We start from the raw sequence: 19,256 nt of genomic DNA, 5'->3' as shown, positions 1-19,256 counted from the left end.
GGTTCCAGAGAGTGAGACACAGGCTGTGGCGCTGCAGTAGAGTATATGTAGAGTTTTCCCTACAATAGAACACAGTTCCTCCTAAGTGGACTGTAAGTGTCCAAACTCTCTACCACTGAGCCTTGAGTAAGTCTCAGGTGTGAAAAGACCTCATATCATTTTTTGCCTCTGTGGCTCTGGAAGGGCACTACGTCTGAATGACCCCTTTTCCACAAAGAGACAGGAACAGAGATATATGTCACCGTTAACTGTCACAGGACCAAAGAAAGGCATCTCAAGCGAACACCACCACAGAAAGACACAAAAGATGTCAGCGATGCTACTAATTTAGGATGTCAGGTAATCCCACCTTCAGCTCCTTGCTCTGCAGCTACCACTCTGAAAATGACCCATCACTCTTGCTAATGCCATCTGTCTGTTTAGACAACTGGTAATTACCACTCTTCTGACTGCTTCCACTCGCATATCTAAAGGGAGTACTCGACAGACAGACACACGCACACACACACACACACACACACACACACACACACACACACACGCACACACACACACACACACATCTGCTGCACTATACATGCATATAGTGATTCTCTTTTGAACCTCTTGTTTTGACAAATGTGAGAGGGAGCAAGAGAGGATTTTTGCTGCAGATATATAGAGGGAGAGTTGTCAGTAAAGAAGGGAAAGCATCACTGGATCACTAATTGAAAGAACTAGTAGGACCACTAAAATGGAAACCTACATTTTTAGAAATGTCAACATTGAACTATATCACCATGAACATAGTCAGCAATTCAAGTTTTATGGTAACACAATGATGAGGTCACATTTAGTTTGGCTTTTAACAACATATAATTGGTTCATGTAATGTGAGCACGTATGTTGCAGGTGTCCAACATAAATAAATGCATTATGTATCAGTCATGTGTACATCGTATGTGTAGACTATGTATTATGTGTGAACTATAGTATTTGGGCTGGATACAATTTTTTTTATATGTTTTTTTTTTGTCTTCTTTTTTAAATTCTTCCTTGCTTTTCTTCATGTGATGCCTGTATATCTCTCTATGCTCATCCCCCAATTTCTTTAGAGGTAATGCAGGGCTCTCTGACAAGAGCTGATGGATCTGCGATGTGCTGCATGAGATGTCCCCAGTCCAGAATACCAAGCAGAGTGCAGAGAGGCACACACGGTGTCAGGGAGGAAAGATGACGCCAGGGACTCTGAGACACGGACGGATCGATTGGAGCAAAGCAGTGGAGAAGGGAGGAGAGGACTGGACAATGGCTCACCCTTGGCTTGTAGAGGAGACTCTGAATAAAACATCAAAGACTCAGAGGGATCTAAGAGAGAACACCATGTTCATTTTTTTCCAAGAACAGGGTGTGGAAGAACAGGAAGTAGGCAAACAGTCTAGTGATGATGGATTATGGGAGTTGTATTCCACAACTGGTTATGGATGGAGAGAGTCATTGCATGAATCTTTTATGGACAATCAAAAATGCTTTTATCCAGTATTTCTGAAGAAAGAAAAGTGCTTCATATCACATTCAAATATTACACACTTGCACATCTCTTTATTTTATCAACCATTTATGTATTATGCACTAACATTATGGAAGTAAATACTTTAAGGTATTTTTTTTTAGGTAGTAGGTTTTTTAAACATCTTCAAATTCCTTTGGATGGTATTCATGATCATATGAAGGAGAGGTTAACACACCAGTCATTCTTACTGGCTGACCAAGCTATTGACTATGTAGCACTCTGCTCTGGATCCCTCAAAACATGTACAACTGGCTTTTCCAACAGGATGTTGCCAAACATGGCTCCAAGACATCAGTTAGCTAATTCTTATCAGGACCAACTGTTCTCTTGTTGGTTTTGGCAAGGCAAGCCTTCTGTTTGTTAGCTAGTTAGCTTGTTGTAGTTGTAGACAAAAACTTTGTAATGCCTCTTTTTCAGACCCTCGTATCAAATTCATAAAAGGACCTGCACACACAGGGCACATCGTTCTGTTCCATCAGCCCTATCCTTTAATTGTTGCTTATGTGTGCATGTGTCACACAGACATGTTTAAACTATGCATTGGGTTTGCTTCAGCAGTGCATTCATCACTGCATTTCAGACCTCTGCCAGTTTGGTGATTCCATCATCAAGCCCCATCAAAAGAGTGGACTGGGAATGGGCAGCAGCCATAATGGAAGTTTAGAATAGTTATGAGTGGTATGCAATGTCTGGGATTACTTTGCATCATTATATACAGTTGTAGGGTGGGTCTCTGATTTTACTTGACAGGTCACAAGTATGCAATTATTCATATCTAATTTCACCTTAATAAGACTTAAGGAGGGGTGTTCAGTGATCAATATCATTTTGCATGATCTTAACAGGCAATGGAACACTGCATGCGTCCCAATGAGCGGAGGGAAAGGGAGGTGGTGCAGAACACACACAGTGTTTACTCATTCCAGAAACCCGTTGGAACTATTGGAACAGTTTTCATTTTCATTCAAAATTAAAAAGAGAGAGAAATATCCAAATATTTTCAAATATAATCAAGACATGAGATGAGAGATTGCATAATTATTTCTATACTTGTTTGTTTGCCTTTCAATTTTTGTATTAATTTCCAGGAAATCCAACGCTGAACTCCGCCTGTTGTTTCCTGGACACTGCACTTGAACTTAAAGAGCTGCCTAGGGAGGGTTTTTTTTTTTCCTAGAGAGGTTTCTCAACTTTCTGAAGTGAGTGAATCTGCTTGTGTTTTTTGGACGGTTTAATGTGGCAGGTGGGGAGGGAGTGTGCTATTCCTGGGCCTCACATAAATACAAAGAGCTCACAGCGGTGTAAGAAAGGCTCTAAAACACCACTTAGCCTCCTAACAGGGTCACCCAGGGAGGAGTCTTTCAGTCAGGATGTGGGATGTTGTCAGACCCTAGTGCCATGCTGGCTCACAGAACACACACACACAACACAACACACACACGCAAAACACACACACACAACACACACACACACAACACACACACACACACACAACACACGCACACGCACACTCACCACAAACACACACACAACACAACACACACAAAACACACACGCACACACACACACGCACACACGCAAAACACACACACTCACCACAAACACACACACACACACACACACACACAACACACACGCACACGCACACACACACAACACACACTCACCACACACATACACAGCACACAAACACAGCCTCATTATGTTTTCGGGACAGGGATTCTGCAAAACTTGCTAGCCTTATTTTCAGAGCAAACAAACTTGATCTGTTCATCTGCCGATCACTAGAGAGGCAGAGAGAGGGAGGCAAGAGAGTGAAAACAGGAAATGAAGCAAGCATGGGAAGGAGGATTTGGCATGGAAACAGGAAGGGAGAGAGCGCAGGGCAGTGAAGGAGAGGAAAACAACCAAAAAGGGAAAGTGACAGACAAATGAGGAGCCTGGAAATGAGTGTGTCATGATAGGACTTTCGGAATCAGTAGAGAAAGGTGACAACGGGAGAACGAGTGAGCGGGAAAGGGAGCGAGACAGGAAGAAAGAGAGAAAACTAAGACATTCCATAGCAGATCCATGGCCTAAGTGACGCCCTGCATGCCTTTCTTCCTGCTCTTCCCGACGTTCCAGATGTTCTTGGCCTAGTGTTTGAAAAAGGAGTTATGTCAAATGTGTGGAATGTCTCCGAGATAAAATTTGATCAGCCAAAGTTAATCTTGGAGCGATGCTCAGATAAACACTCACAGATATACGTAGCAACCACTCAAGATCACTGTTGCTGTTGGTGATAATTAGACATTTGTATCTATCTATTTATCTTACAGATAGATACATACATCTAATACATATATCTAATATCCAAGATGATATATATCTTCTGAAACTATAGATATGCAAAACATATAAAGTTTATGAGTATGATACCAGTGTATGTAAAACTGATTAAGGCAAGATTGGAGTCAAGGTTATGTTTAGAGAGGAAATTCAATTCATCAAGGCAAGGAAGGTTTATTTCTATAGCACATTTCATACACAGAGGCAGTTCAATGTGCTTTCAATGAATAAAAGAAAAAGGAACATCCAAATTAAACATCAAGCCAAAGCTCGTAAGAGTTCAAATCAATAATGGATCATTTATAAATATTTATATTTATATTGATTTGCACACACACACAGTACATAAAGTAATGAAATGCATACATGAAAAGAGAAATGTGAGCTACAGCTGTTTAATGGTCTTTTTGAGAAGAGCCCTTAAGAGACCATTACAGTAGTCCACCCTACTGGAAATAAAAGCATGACCACGCTTCTCTGAATGTTTTGGGATACCAAACCCTTGATTGTGGCTATAATGTCCAGATGATATAAGGTTGTGTGTGTGTGTGTGTGTGTGTGTGTGTGTGTGTATTGGTGATTGGTTTGATATGGATAGTAATGGTGAGATCTAAGTCTATTAGAATGCCAAGATTTTGGACTTGGGTTTTTAAGAGTCCAAGAGTCGAGGTGTTTGCTAATGCTACTTCTCTTCTCTCTGTTGCCAGACACAGTATCTATCTTTTCCTTGAAGAACATTTTTGCTCATCCAATTGTTTATTTGCTCTAAAACATTGACACATTGAGTCAGAACAGCGCGTATCATCATGCATAACCATGTGTGTATCAGTGTATCAGTGTGTATGATCAATGCTGTTGTTCTGTAGAATTGGGCCCAAAGACAGGATATAGAGATTGAACCGAAGAGGTCCGAGAACGGATCCCTGGGGGACTCCCCATGTCATAGCCATTCTATCAGATTCATAACGGCCAAAGGTGACAAAGTAACTCTGGCCTTCTAAACAAGTCCTGAACCAATTAAGGACTGCTCTGGAAAAGTCCTACCCAATCTGCCCATCAGTTTTCTATGATCTACAGCGTCAAATGCAGCAGAACTGATATTTTACCTGAATCAGTATTCTGCCGTATATCTTCTAACAGTTTTATAAGAGCTGTGTGTGTCTGTGTGCGTGTTTGTGTGTGTCTGTGTGCGTGTCTGTGTGTGTCTGTGTGCGTGTCTGTGTGTGTCTGTGTGCGTGTCTGTGTGCGTGTTTGTGTGTGTCTGTGTGCGTGTCTGTGAGTGTGCGTGTTTGTGTGTGTCTGTGTGCGTGTCTGTGTGTGTCTGTGTGCGTGTCTGTGTGTGTCTGTTTGCGTGTCTGTGTGCGTGTTTGTGTGTGTCTGTGTGCGTGTCTGTGTGTGTCTGTGTGCGTGTCTGTGTGTGTGTGTGTGTGTGTGTGTGTGTGTGCGTGTCTGTGTGTGTGTGTGTGTGTGTGCGTGTCTGTGTGTGTGTGTGTGTGTGTGCGTGTCTGTGTGTCTGTGTGTGTGTGTGTGCGTGTCTGTGTGTGTGTGTGTGTGTGTGAGCATGTCTGTTCTTGGGTATGATACAGTCACATAGCAACAAATGAGCTCTGCACACATACTTTGCCAGATATTAATCTTAGTATTTAGAGCTTGGCGTGAGAATCTTAATTTGGCTTTGTATGGTGAAATAGGTTAAACAGGTATCATTTGGTTTTATGCAAAACCTTACATGATCAATTGAATTGGGTAGATGATACTGTACGAAAAGGATGCAGTTTGGAAGATTCAAAGCATGCGCGCTCTGATTAGATACAATGCACTTTACTGGAGTGCAGGGAAAATAGGGTGATGCGTTATCTAAATCAACTGTGTCTTAGAGAGGATAGTGATACCACAGATTAATTACCCAATCCTGTCTGGAAATGAAAACCCCAGTCTTAAAGGTCAACTCCACCATACCATCTGTTAGCATGAGGATGCGGGGGGGTGCAGGTGCTAGAGGAACGCATGCATTCAAAAGACCATGGGAGGCCCATTCATCACTATGTGTGCGACAAACCATTTGGAGATGGAGCCTCACTGGGACTGAACCAACAGGGGCCGAAATCTCAGACTGAAAACCCACTATTTTCACAAAGAATAAAAAAAGGAAAATCTTATTCAAAAAAGCGTATTGATCTTGTATTCCAATTTCATCTTATATTTCTTAAATCCATTACTTCAGTAGCCCCATAGTGACCCTCTTACACAACTAAATATGAAATATAAGCACAAAGATGCTCACAAATGTTCTAATAGTATGAGTGTTGTAAGCAGTTTACTGATGGGACTTTACAGAGCATTTCTTTAAGATACATTAATTACAAGTTTTACTACAGTTAGTTACGAATGTTTGAACACACACTTACAAAACAATAAGTTCATGAAGGAATTAAAAACACAAATCTGTTGTGTTGACACATACATACAGTGCACATACAGGGAATGGGTTTACATATATATATGATTTTGTTGTCATTTTGTGGCTTCTGCTGAGAAAAAAAAAGAGTTTTAACCTTTTGAAGAGTGAGTTCTTTTAACAATGTCGTGCCCTAGAGAGTGAGTTTGTTTTCCCATACTAACGTTCTACAGTTTCATTATTAGCTGTGACAAAATGTGAAAATATTTCTCAATACCGAGCTCTTTGTTCTCTAACATTCTAATAACATATTTGTGATCATACTCCCCAGGGACCGGCCAGAGCTCTTCACATATTTGTGAATGTACTCCTCAAAGAGTTATAGTTTCAGGAGTTGAAAACTTGACTTCAAGTTTGAATGAATGAATGAATTTCCGTTCCGTTCCGACTACTTGCAGAAGGATATGAAAGATGTGAATAAGAAGCGAAACACCCGTTGTCAATGGCAGCGGTCATTATTCTTTTTCGGCTGTCATTATTCTTTTTCAGCGGTCATTATTCTTTTTCAGCGATCATTATCAAGAAATATTTGACCTCCGAAAGTTGGGATGGCCCATTCAATTTAATAGAACTTTCTGCAGCATTCTGAAGAGATGTGTAATAAGTAAGGGCGTTTATTTAGTTTTTTCTTTAGCATGCCTCGCTACACACTCACTGTAGTAGCCTCTTTCAATGGGCAGCTTTTCAATCAAGCGTTTATTACAATCATTGCTATAGTTCCCATTCAAAGTTTTCAGAGCGATGATATTGAACGGTGATTACACGTTTTTACCTGATCTACTTAATAGGTGTCCCGTTTTAAAGAAATATTGAGACACCTTCCAGCCAATCAGAAAACAGTACTTCTTGTCTCCAGGATAATTAGCAACATTAACGTATAGCCAAATGATCAAAAATTACGTTTTCCATGAAATGTCAGTCAGGGGGCTATGGCTCCCCTCCTTTATTGCCAACACTGGTCAAATACACCTTTCAAAAATTCAAGCTGGCTAGCTAGCTCACTGGCAGAAGTGGAAGAACGAGTAAGTTAGCTGAGGTCTAGCATGTTTCAAGCTAACCAAATTGATTCATGAAAATAATTAAAATGATTCTAAAATGAACCGCCCTGAACTATTTGACCAAATGTAAAAGCAGCCAGTCAATCTATATGTTAAAAAAGGTCTGGGCCAAGCGTGACCTATGACCTGCTGATGTCACTTGTCTTTCACCTGTCTTGTCACCTGGAGTCATAGAAAAGAGTCCTCTGCTTCACACTTGGGAAACAGCTCAATACACATGACTAATTATTAGTGCTTTAGTGTCCTCAGGTTTGGCTTCTCTACTCTATGACACAAGGGCTTGGGAAGCTGAACCTGTTACCACCTGTTAAAGAGTAATGCTGATTTGCCATCTCTAACCTCAATGATAAGGCAATTATTTTGCCTAGAAATAGTTCTCACCTTCAAGTGCACAATATGCTTTCATCAATTATTTTTACTTTGAAATGTGAGGTGTCACTGATCTAGGAAAGTTGACAAATGATCTCAAGTAGTCAGAACTGACTGTTTTGGGACCACATATTTTAAATCGGTATAAGGCAATGAGGATCGCAATGGCTTTTAAATGTAAGCAGCACAGTAATGAATGTTAAAACTACTCTAATTCATCTGAGAGGTGATTTGTACCCAGTGAGTGGGGACCTCCCCCCAGCCAATATACAGTGATTTATCTGCGGTTGTGAAGATTTATAAGAAGATAAATACAACTCGCAACTGCAAGACATGGTCTCAGGCTCAGTATGAATAACTTGTGGGAATGTATTCGTATTCAGATTTACTTGAACGTGGCCTAAAACTTCAAACTTAACTCAGAAAGCCCATATGCACCGATATTGTAGGGCAATGTTGCAGGGCCCAGTTTTAGAATATAAACTTTGAAGAGCGTACATCTCATTATGGAGTCAGACCCAGGGATCTCTGCTTCTGCTTCTGCTTCAGCATCTCTCTCTCTCTCTCTCTCTCTCTCTCTCTCTGTCTCTCTCTCTCTCTCTCCTCTAATAAATATACCTGTAACCTAGCAACAGTAAGAAATGAGGTTCTTCCCCTCTAGCTCCTGCACAGTGACAGCTAGAGCTCAATAACCAATTGCATTCAGAGGACACCTTCTCCCCTGGTAGCCTGTAGACCAATCAGAGGACACCTTCTCCCCTGGTAGCCTGTAGACCAATCAGAGAAACGGGAAACTGTCTGCCTCCACCTTACTCACTTCCATCCAGGCCCTGCGCCCCACCCCAGGAGCTCTGCGCCCCACCCCAGGAGCCAGGGATCACGCATGCAGGCAGGCATGCATCCATCACCACTCCCACGGTCACATACTTGGTTGGATGTTGAGCTCATGATTATAGAAATCTGAATCAAAGGTATGACCCCACAGGTCTAACATTGTAAGCCATATGCGATAGAGAAAAAAGACAAAACACACACTCAACTGTAAAAGTGCTCCTTCCTCTAAGGTCCATCTTTAACCGCTTGTAGTAAGGCACTGATAGAAATACAGCAATTAGACAGTTGGTTGTCCAATATGTATAACCACTGGTGATTAAAGAAAAAGCTTGTTATACAAGCAAACAGGGTGACTGCATCTCTGCCAGTCGGTTTGAAAAACAAATGCTGAGGCCCACAGCAGCCTTGGAACAAGCTCGGCCTACTAATCACGGCAATCCGATGGCCAGTCATGCCTCACTGTGTTTCTTCATTACCACACAATCTCTCAACTTCTCCACTTCCTTCCCTGCCCCCAAACCCAGACGGTTAACCCTTTTATTCTTCATCTGGTCCTCTCATCTAGAGAAAGAAATGTTTTCCATATCTCCAACTCAAACCTGAAATGTAATTTAATGATAGTTTTCCAGGCATTTTGAATGCCTTATGAGTTCTTGTACCTTGAGTCCTACCTACCTGGGGGTAGGGCTTGTTAGTTTAAATCAAAAAAAAAAAAATAGATAAGGATTATATATACTATGCCACTATGATGATTTTTTTTTTCATTTTTACTTCAATAACTGTTCAAACATTGAATTGATTAAATGGTGCAATTGAAGGGTAACATAAACAGCATTGTATATTCTGCCTTTATACACAATAGGCCTAATATCACGTGCTATTTTGTAATATATTGGTCAAAACTATACAGTAGCTGTTTTCAGTATGTAGAAATTATATTTTGCTTGACTTTCACAGTATATTGTCCTTTTAAAGCCTCCTACACGGTGTGAACTGAGACTGTGATAACTCTGTCTTCTAATAGAGCACAACGTATTTGTTCACTTCATAATAACAGCAGTCTTATAATGCTCTGTCAACTAGCCATTTTTTTCATGGCGACCTCTTTGCAAGTTTGAACAGCTTATTTCAGAATGTTGGCAAACATTGAATAGAAATGACAACCCACCAATCCACGTTACTATAACCAGCAGAAACACACAATGAAAATAGAATGCATTAGCTTGCAATATTAGCTAGTTATTTTTGTTTAGACCATATGTGGTACATCTGCCCTTGTCATAATGATGGCTAACATGTGGAGGACTGGATGCTGGGTTATAAGCATTGAGAGATGTGCCAGAGAGCTCCTGCATCAGAAGACCCAGCACTTGGAATCATAAGCCACAGAGCACAGCAATACAGCCAATAAATACAAATCAATTGTTCAAAATCTATTTAACCTTTTTTCTCAACAAACCTTTATGGAACATTTCGCAACATTTTGAAACCCTGTTTAAAGTAAATACTGTGGCTAGTCAACTTAAAGTGGGCCTGGTCATTGAATTCCACCCTTCATACCGTAAGCTCTGGATCTAATAACAATCAGGTACAATGTCAGTGGAACTAGCAACTACTCAACAGGTCTGAGTGGCACAGCATTGATACATATTTTAATTACTGCCATGAAACTATGATAACTATGATTAGAGCCTAGCTTCTTGTGTTGTACTGTACTGCTCAGTTAAGCTCTCTTCTTAGAACACTTGAATACCATGAATACCAACAGCAATAACAAGTCCCAACATTTTGATTTTTGCATGAGAAAGCCGTGACTTCTGCCTCCTGACTCCAAAGCCAATCCTGCTGTTTACTTGCTCGCTCTCCAACTCTCAGATTTCCTTGAACCTGTCAAAACACCGTTGAAATCGCCATGGACGACAGACAAGGAGAAGACGGGGCAAAAAAAAAAAAAAAACTCCACCTCGTATACCTTTGAATTTTATGAGGCTGCTCTCCCTAGTCTGATTTCTCAGCCTCTTGAGAAGAGATGGATCAAAGCACGAGAAATAAAGGAATAAATTGCTTGTTGGGGCAGGCCACAGCTGGGTTTTCTTTTTCTTTTTTAAACCTGCATGAAAGGGAAACATCAATTCTGTTGGTAATGATTCCAACACCTGCTATTATTAATACATGATGTGTGTTATAAGATCCTGGAGGTATTGAAACACACATCACTGGAGAAGAGCATTTGCCTCCTCCACTACCTACACTGGCTGTGATCAAACTGTAAAACTGTACATTATCAGTATCCCAGAAGGACACCTTTAGTTATTGTATATCTGTTTTTTTATACCTACGGATATGTGTACAATTTTCATTTCAATTGTCAATGTACATCATATGAAACAAAAGTATTAACCATATTTCTAAAGCATTCACATTATTCATTAGAGTTGAATCTCGATAGATCTAATAAACATGTCCAGTTTTTCAGCAGCTCCTCACATTTTCCCTGGAAGGTCAGTCATGAAGAAAATACCAGAGCTGGAATTTCAGTTTTCAGGCCGACTGGGAATGAGGGACAACGACAGCATCAGCACATGAGAGAAACAGGCCCTTTGTTCTGCACTCATCACATACTGAAGGGGGGAGGGAGGAGGGGGGGAGGAGGCAGGCAGGGTGCAAAGCCCCTCAGGGAGGGATATTCATGAAAATGTCAAAGTAAAACAGATCAAGTGCACTAAAAGACTTGCAAGGCCACAAAGAAGTAATCGCTGTTAAATATTTTCAATGGTCAGGTGAGAGATTGTGAGAGCAAGATCATTTTTAAAGGACCATTTTCTGAATGGCATTCAGTTCTACACAAGACAATGACACTAAATAAAGATATTGGTAAGGATTGATGGATGGGATGGGATGGATGGATGGATAGAAAGTCAGTCAGTCAGTCAGACAGACAGACAGACAGACAGACAGACAGACAGACAGACAGACAGACAGACAGACAGACAGACAGACAGATAGACATGTCATAATCCTTATTTCAATATGATCAGTAGAACTGGGTATTGGCACAGATGCCCCAATTTAATTTGATTTTGATTCACAAGCCAACAATTTGATTTAACAATTTGATTCAACAACTCGATTCAATTCGGATTCAATATTGATATAAATGTGATATGAAATACTATATTGCAGCTTTCCATATTTAGAGAGGAATTGTTAAAAAAATATCTAAAGTAGGGTGACCAGATTTCCAGATTTGGAAACAAATTGTGAAAAACACTTAAAACAAGGCAAAACAAATTAAGTTTGAGTTTGCTAGCATGGAAGGATGTTACCAAATTAACATTAGTTTTCCTTTATCTAGACTGCAATGTGACAAACTTTGTCAGATTTTTTGACATAGCTTGTCAATGTTACTTTGTAACTTTCAGTGCAGGCCTACTTTGCACCGTCACCCCATTCCTTTTCTTTGAGAAACTAGAATGGCCTCAGTAGAGTGCAGACCTGCACCAAAGGGAAAATGCCATTTATCTCAATGGTTCATGCAGGCCCCGTGAGTCAGATCCACTCTATGGGTTCATGCAGGCCCTGTGAGTCAGATCCACTCTATGGGTTCATGCTTAGCTCATGCTACACCTTTCCACCAAGTTTCATGAAAATTGTGCAAGTAGTTTTTGTATAATCCTGCTAACAAACAAACAAACAAAAACAACCACCCAACAGACGGACACGGGGGGAAGACATATCCTCCCTGGCAGAGGTAATAAGAGGCAATCAGATAATAATTGGATTTTCTATATGACAGTTAGGCTATGTTTAACCATTGCAGAACTGAACCAAAAGAAACGGAAAAAAAAGCATAGTAGCCTCAACATTTTATCCAGAAATTGTACAGATTACACACATTTTTAAAAGCAATAACTCAATAAAAACTACATTTTTGCACACCAATAATGATCATAGATGTCTTCTTAGAATGAAGCGAACACAATGGCATTGTGACCGCAGCAGAAATGGAGGGAGAGAGAAGAGATGAAAAGAGGCAAAAGGAGGCTGTCACAGACTCAGAGACGATCTGTAGAGTTGACAGAAGGGGAGACAGAGGACAGTGGACCGGAGTAGAGATGAGGACACTCCAAGGGAAGAACAATGCATCGCTGGCAACAGAGAAAGTCAAGACTGTCGAGACTATAACAAAGGTGAAAAAGAAAAGGAATATGAAAGAAGACGGTGAAACAGAATATGTATGCCTCCGTCAAAAAACTATTTTACAAATAATATCAGCATAATGTCTAATCTTTAATTTGACGTTCATCATAAGGTATCCCTCCCATTATTAATGCTGAAAAGTTGTTTTTTCCCATCAATAGTGCAGACTTAAGTAGTTTTAGCTACAATCCATCTGAGTGTTTTTTCCAACAAGTATTGACTATAGCTTCTGGAATTTTCACTGGCTTATCACCATCAACTTAAAAAAAACTTTCTCACTTTCTTAAATAACCACCCACCCACCAACATCCATAAGCTCTTTTTCTCTAAGACCCCAACAGGAGGATCAACCGTGTGAACAAACTGACCCTGCCTCACAAAGCTGGCCTGAACCTTCAGCAAAGTGCTGTAAATTCATCCTGTCAAAGATAAGATCAGATCAGATAACAAGGCAAACCTGATTAGAGAAAGAGAGAAAGGGAGAAGGTTGTGTTACTGTTACACTCAAAAGAGAGGATCTACTGGAGATACTGCACAGCGGAGTAGACCTGCTCCTGACCAATGAGAAGGACTGTGATTTAATATCAATCAATTAAAGCCTATTCTGTTCTTCTGGTGGCTAACAGCATGGTGGGCCTCGCTCCCATTTCACCCAGTAAGGAGAACCAAATGAGGCCACAGTGGCCTGGATAGACACCTTAACACAGTAGCACACCATTTATACAATGATTGGCTACAGCACACATAGCCTTGCTTTTCAGTTAAGTATAATCAATAGGTTGTCTTGTAGTGAGTATGGCTTGTGTGTTAGAGAATAAGGCCTGAATTTTCCTTGTGAATCTATCCAGTTACATCCGGTTAACCGGTTTTACTTAAAGCAACAGTATTCTAACCTAGACACCAACAATTTCATGTCTGAAACATTACCATTCTACATTGTACTATTCTTTTTTGAATAGTCAATGTTATGTTTGTGCTTCTGAAAATGAGTTCAGTAAGATTGTTAAAAACTTCAAGCAGTTCATCCAGTCTTTAAAATATTGAATATATATATATAATATATTGAACCTGTAACTATATCACTAAATACATAGTGTGCAAATATGCAGACAAAAAATGGATCCCTTGAGACATATTTCAAGAAAGAGACGAGAAATGACGAGGGAAGAGGTGGGAGAACAGTGCAGTAAGGTCAAAGGTCAACGGAACAGTGGAGTAAGGTTATAGTTATGGCCTCGTGGCTACGGCCGATCACCACCCGTGGGAATATCCCTTACCTACCCCACGCGCACTCGTACTATATTGCTTAAGTAATGGTCAATGGAACAGTGCAGTAAGGTTAAAGGTCAATGGAACAGGGAGTATGGTTCTAGTAATGGTCAATAGCACAGGGCAGTGGCTAGCGCTGCAGCTGAAAAATGAACCTGTTTTTCCAACATGTGAATAATTCCGCTCATTAAAGCCAGGATGGCAGTGATCCCACTGTACTTCCTTCCCCACAGCAGCACAGAGAAAAGAACCTGGGCTCAGTGCATTTCAGGCCCCATCTGATCCTTAGAGCCCAGTGGAAGAGCCATTTCTGTGTGATCTTGGTTTAAACCAGGGCACATGTTTGACATATTCCAAGCAGAATGCTATAGTATTTATTCTGAATGACTCTCCATTCGTAAGTATTTAGTTCTACGATATTTACATGAATTTGAAATCAGCCTTGTGTCAAAGCCTTTGTATCTTCTGGTGTCTTGATGAAGACAAATGAATCATAAGGTCGTGCCTGGTTTAACCTCACTTTTCCTTAATTTTATTTTTGTTTATGCTCTCAAAATCTCACGAAATAAACAAAGTTGTAAAACAACTGCTTGCAATTAGAGCTAAGAAATTATGACATTTGATTTTAAAACCGAATACTTACAGGTCAGACACTCACAAATGGATTGCAATGTTACCATTGCATATCTTTCTTACACAAACACAGTTCTTACCTTTACATAATTAGCTCAAAGGTTTAGTTTCAGTGTCCCTTCACTCTCTTCCATATCTGCTGTCTCCAAAGCCACAGAGGCAGCCCTGGATGCAGCAGCCCGAGCTGCGAGGCCACTGGGCATATTAAAACTGTCCTTATCCTGGCTCTCTAGCATTCACTGGCAATTCCACACGTCTGGCTAAGGGTGAATTCCAAGTTGCTTTTAGGCCAAGACTTTTTATTTTTTGTATTTTTTGTTTCAACGCATGCAATGAAAAAGCCATTGGCCTTCCATAGAGCAGCTGGGAGGAACGGTGTCAGTAGAACTGCAGCATCCCAGTGAACATTTGTAAAAGCACTTTGAAAGCATTTTTTTTCATTGGCTCAGGGGGGTTGTATACACCAGAGAGAGCAGTCAGAGAAATCCAGGTAGAAAAGATGTCCAGAGTTCTGAGACATCTGTAGACCAAAAGTCACAGGAAGACACCAGACTCTACCTAAACACCTTCAAATACTTATCGGATTTATGTAAGGAATCTGCAACCTGAATGATGTGGATATTATCAAATCATTAAAAAAAATGAATGACAAACATTGAATATGTAAAAAAAGGAACTACAGTTTCAAATCAAATCATGTCCAATTAAAAAAAATGTGTCTAATTAGTCACATAATAATGCAACACAATTTAAACAATGAATCCTCCACACTATAAATGTATAAAGCCAACCCAAAACCTCAACACAACTTGAGATAATCACAGGGATAGCAAGACCAACTGGAGCAGCCTCTACCATGGCAACAGGAAACAAAAACAAAGCAGCCATAAGGAACTTGCATCCCAACACAAGACTGGTGTGATGTTCCGTCATAACTCCAATCTTGGAACGAGAGGAATGATGGACCACGTCCAGTAAAAAGAATGAATGACAAAACATGTCTGTACCTCCAGCTCAGCTGCTGTTCTTTTTCACATTTCGTAGAACCCAACTCAAATAGGTTTGCCTTCCTTCTCTTACTTCATTTTCATACTGGTTCTATCTCTCTCCTTTCCCTATTTTGCCTTTGCCCTTGTTTTTTTTCCCTAGTTTTTTCACCTAGTGCAGTTATTTGAGCTTTTCCTGGCTTCGCCCACTTCCCTCAGGCAGATGTGCCTAGGAGCCAAGCCCTTACTGAACCAGGCTGACAGATACAACTAAATATTTAAGTGCTGGATGAACACTTTGAGGAGCAGTCTAAACACACACACACACACAGAGAGATAGAGAGAGAAGAGAGAGAGAGACCATAAGAACTAACAGTTCAAACCAGTGATGAGTTTAATACTTTCCAGCAACGATGCCCGGTAACAATTTATTCTTTATCAGTATTAGCTGTTCAGTCGCAAACATCAGAAAAAGACAACTAACATATTTAAATGACACCCTGTCTTCCTCATCCATCATAATACAAATGCAAAATCAAGCTCCTGGCAAAACAATGTTTTTACAAAGGCTGTGCTCCATTAAAGCAATGCTATGCAGCAATTTGCCACTTTTTGAGGTACTGCCTGTTTTTATAGGCAACTCGTTTTGGCATTTTCACATTTCCTTTGATGGTAATTGGTCAAGTGAAGGACAGACGAACACACGGTGGTTCCCACTAGCCATGCAGGCGATGCCCTATGCCCCTCTGTGGTCCAGAACAGATCACCCCACACAACACGAAGGCTTTCACAGCTGATAGTGCAGCCTGCTGTGCTTGTCCTATCCTTTATGTCAGCGTCGTTTCAGGGGGATTTGAAACAGTAGATTGTATGTTGAGCCATTTTCAACCCATAAAATGCAGATGTCAAAATGTAGTGATACATGAGTGCTTTCATCAATACAGACACTAACATTGATGAAATGCGAAGTACCTTTTTAAGACGCCTGCAAGAGCCTATCAAGTATACATATGTATGAGAAAACAAATGTTGGGATAATTATACATGCAGTGAACTAGTGGATAACTGGTATTTCTTGCATGAATCTAATCATCTTGAAAGCGACTATGACTTTAGTTATGTTTGTTGGCAAACACTATATGCCATATATTTGACCTATAATGTATATGTGCTTTTTCATGCAGTATTTGTCATACTTTGGGAATAATATGTATGTTTGTTATGTAAATAAACAATTTCTTTATTTATAACTAGATACACATAACCACCCCAGTTTTTAAACTAGATTGCCAATGCTAATTATGAACACAATTACTGATCAATGTATTGTATCATACAATCCTCGCAGATTAGGTACCAATCAAAATTAGGTCTGATTCTGGGCAGTCTCAAAAACGAAACATCCTGACCATCTTTTTATGCATATGTTCATTGTATTGGCTGACAGCCATTAAAGGGCTCAGGGAAATACTTTATTTCATCTTCTTAGTTGACTGTTCTTATCTATTTCTCCTGCCTTTAAAAGAGAGTTGTGCCTTAGCATGACATTCAGTCAGATCTAACGATCCATTCCGGACAGGAAGATCTCTGACTGACAGGAATTCGATGACAGAATCAGAAATGCCACTACAAAGGCCTTCGGAGATGAAGAGGGGAAAACAATACCTCTCAAAGGGCACAAGACCAGACAAAACAAGCACAGCTTTAGGGCAGCATCTAAACCATCATGTCCAGCCATGAGGTGCAGCTATCGATTGCTTCCCAAAGCTCCCTTCTTAAAGTCTAGCAGGCTTGGCTTAAGCTTTCTGAATAAATCAGTCAGGTCCAGTATTATTGTTCATATAAGGCTGAAAAATAGGTATGAGTCATTGTATCTTTTTTTTCTTTTTTCAGTCTAATCTACCTAATCACCAAAATCAAGGGGGGGGGGGGGGGGGGGGGGGAGCTTTCATCTTTTCACAGCAAGAAGTAATAACCTAAAGAATCAATCTTATTTTTGCTTTCATGGATACAAATAGTTTTTTTTCTAAGTTGACAACAAGTGTTCTACAATCTTCCAAGGTTACTGTCAAGGTTATATCTTCCAGCAAACACAAATGTGTGTGTGTTTGTGTGTGTGCTCATATCCAGAGGCACTGTATTCCAATATTCGTTATTTTTTTAATCAACCGCCATTCAACAAAAACACACACAGCAATGGCTAGCAAAACCATGTCAGGCCTGTCCCTTTAGACATACTGGAGACAGGTTTAGTTTCAGTCCTTTAAACATACTGGAGACAGGTTTAGCTTCAGTCCTTTAGACATACTGGAGACAGGTTTAGCTTCAGTCCTTTAGACATACTGGAGACAGGTTTAGTTTCAAACCTTTAGACATACTGGAGACAGGTTTAGCTTCAGTCCTTTAGACATACTGGAGACAGGTTTAGTTTCAAACCTTTAGACATACTGGAGACAGGTTTAGTTTCAAACCTTTAGACATACTGGAGACAGGTTTAGTTTCAGTCCTTTAGACATACTGGAGACAGGTTTAGCTTCAGTCCTTTAGACATACTGGAGACAGGTTTAGCTTCAGTCCTTTAGACATACTGGAGACAGGTTTAGCTTCAGTCCTTTAGACATACTGGAGACAGGTTTAGCTTCAGTCCTTTAGACATACTGGAGACAGGTTTAGTTTCAAACCTTTAGACATACTGGAGACAGGTTGAGTTTCAAGCCTTTAAACATACTGGAGACAGGTTTAGCTTCAGTCCTTTAAACATACTGGAGACAGGTTTAGCTTCAGTCCTTTAGACATACTGGAGACAGGTTTAGTTTCAGTCCTTTAGACATACTGGAGACAGGTTTAGCTTCAGTCCTTTAGACATACTGGAGACAGGTTTAGCTTCAAACCTTTAGACATACTGGAGACAGGTTTAGTTTCAAACCTTTAAACATACTGGAGACAGGTTTAGCTTCAGTCCTTTAGACATACTGGAGACAGGTTTAGCTTCAAACCTTTAGACATACTGGAGACAGGTTTAGTTTCAAACCTTTAAACATACTGGAGACAGGTTTAGCTTCAGTCCTTTAGACATACTGGAGACAGGTTTAGCTTCAGTCCTTTAGACATACTGGAGACAGGTTTAGCTTCAAACCTTTAAACATACTGGAGACAGGTTTAGCTTCAGTCCTTTAGACATACTGGAGACAGGTTTAGCTTCAGTCCTTTAGACATACTGGAGACAGGTTTAGTTTCAAACCTTTAAACATACTGGAGACAGGTTTAGCTTCAGTCCTTTAGACATACTGGAGACAGGTTTAGTTTCAAACCTTTAAACATACTGGAGACAGGTTTAGCTTCAGTCCTTTAGTCATACTGGAGACAGGTTTAGTTTCAAACCTTTAGACATACTGGAGACAGGTTTAGCTTCAGTCCTTTAGACATACTGGAGACAGGTTTAGTTTCAGTCCTTTAGACATACTGGAGACAGGTTTAGTTTCAAACCTTTAAACATACTGGAGACAGGTTTAGCTTCAGTCCTTTAGACATACTGGAGACAGGTTTAGCTTCAGTCCTTTAGACATACT

The 19,256-nt window shown here is 40.3% G+C and overlaps 1 protein-coding gene across 1 annotated transcript in view; it reads right to left on the bottom strand.

The window, feature by feature from the left end:
• The window catches only part of LOC105906701 (A disintegrin and metalloproteinase with thrombospondin motifs 2-like), a 143,317-nt gene that overhangs the window by 90,306 nt on the left and 33,755 nt on the right, over window positions 1-19,256 (bottom strand). The window lies entirely within an intron of this gene.

This window comes from Clupea harengus, chromosome 20 (genome assembly GCF_900700415.2).
Source record: "Clupea harengus chromosome 20, Ch_v2.0.2, whole genome shotgun sequence".
NCBI lineage: Eukaryota > Metazoa > Chordata > Actinopteri > Clupeiformes > Clupeidae > Clupea > Clupea harengus.
This window is presented reverse-complemented; position numbering and strand designations above follow the sequence as displayed.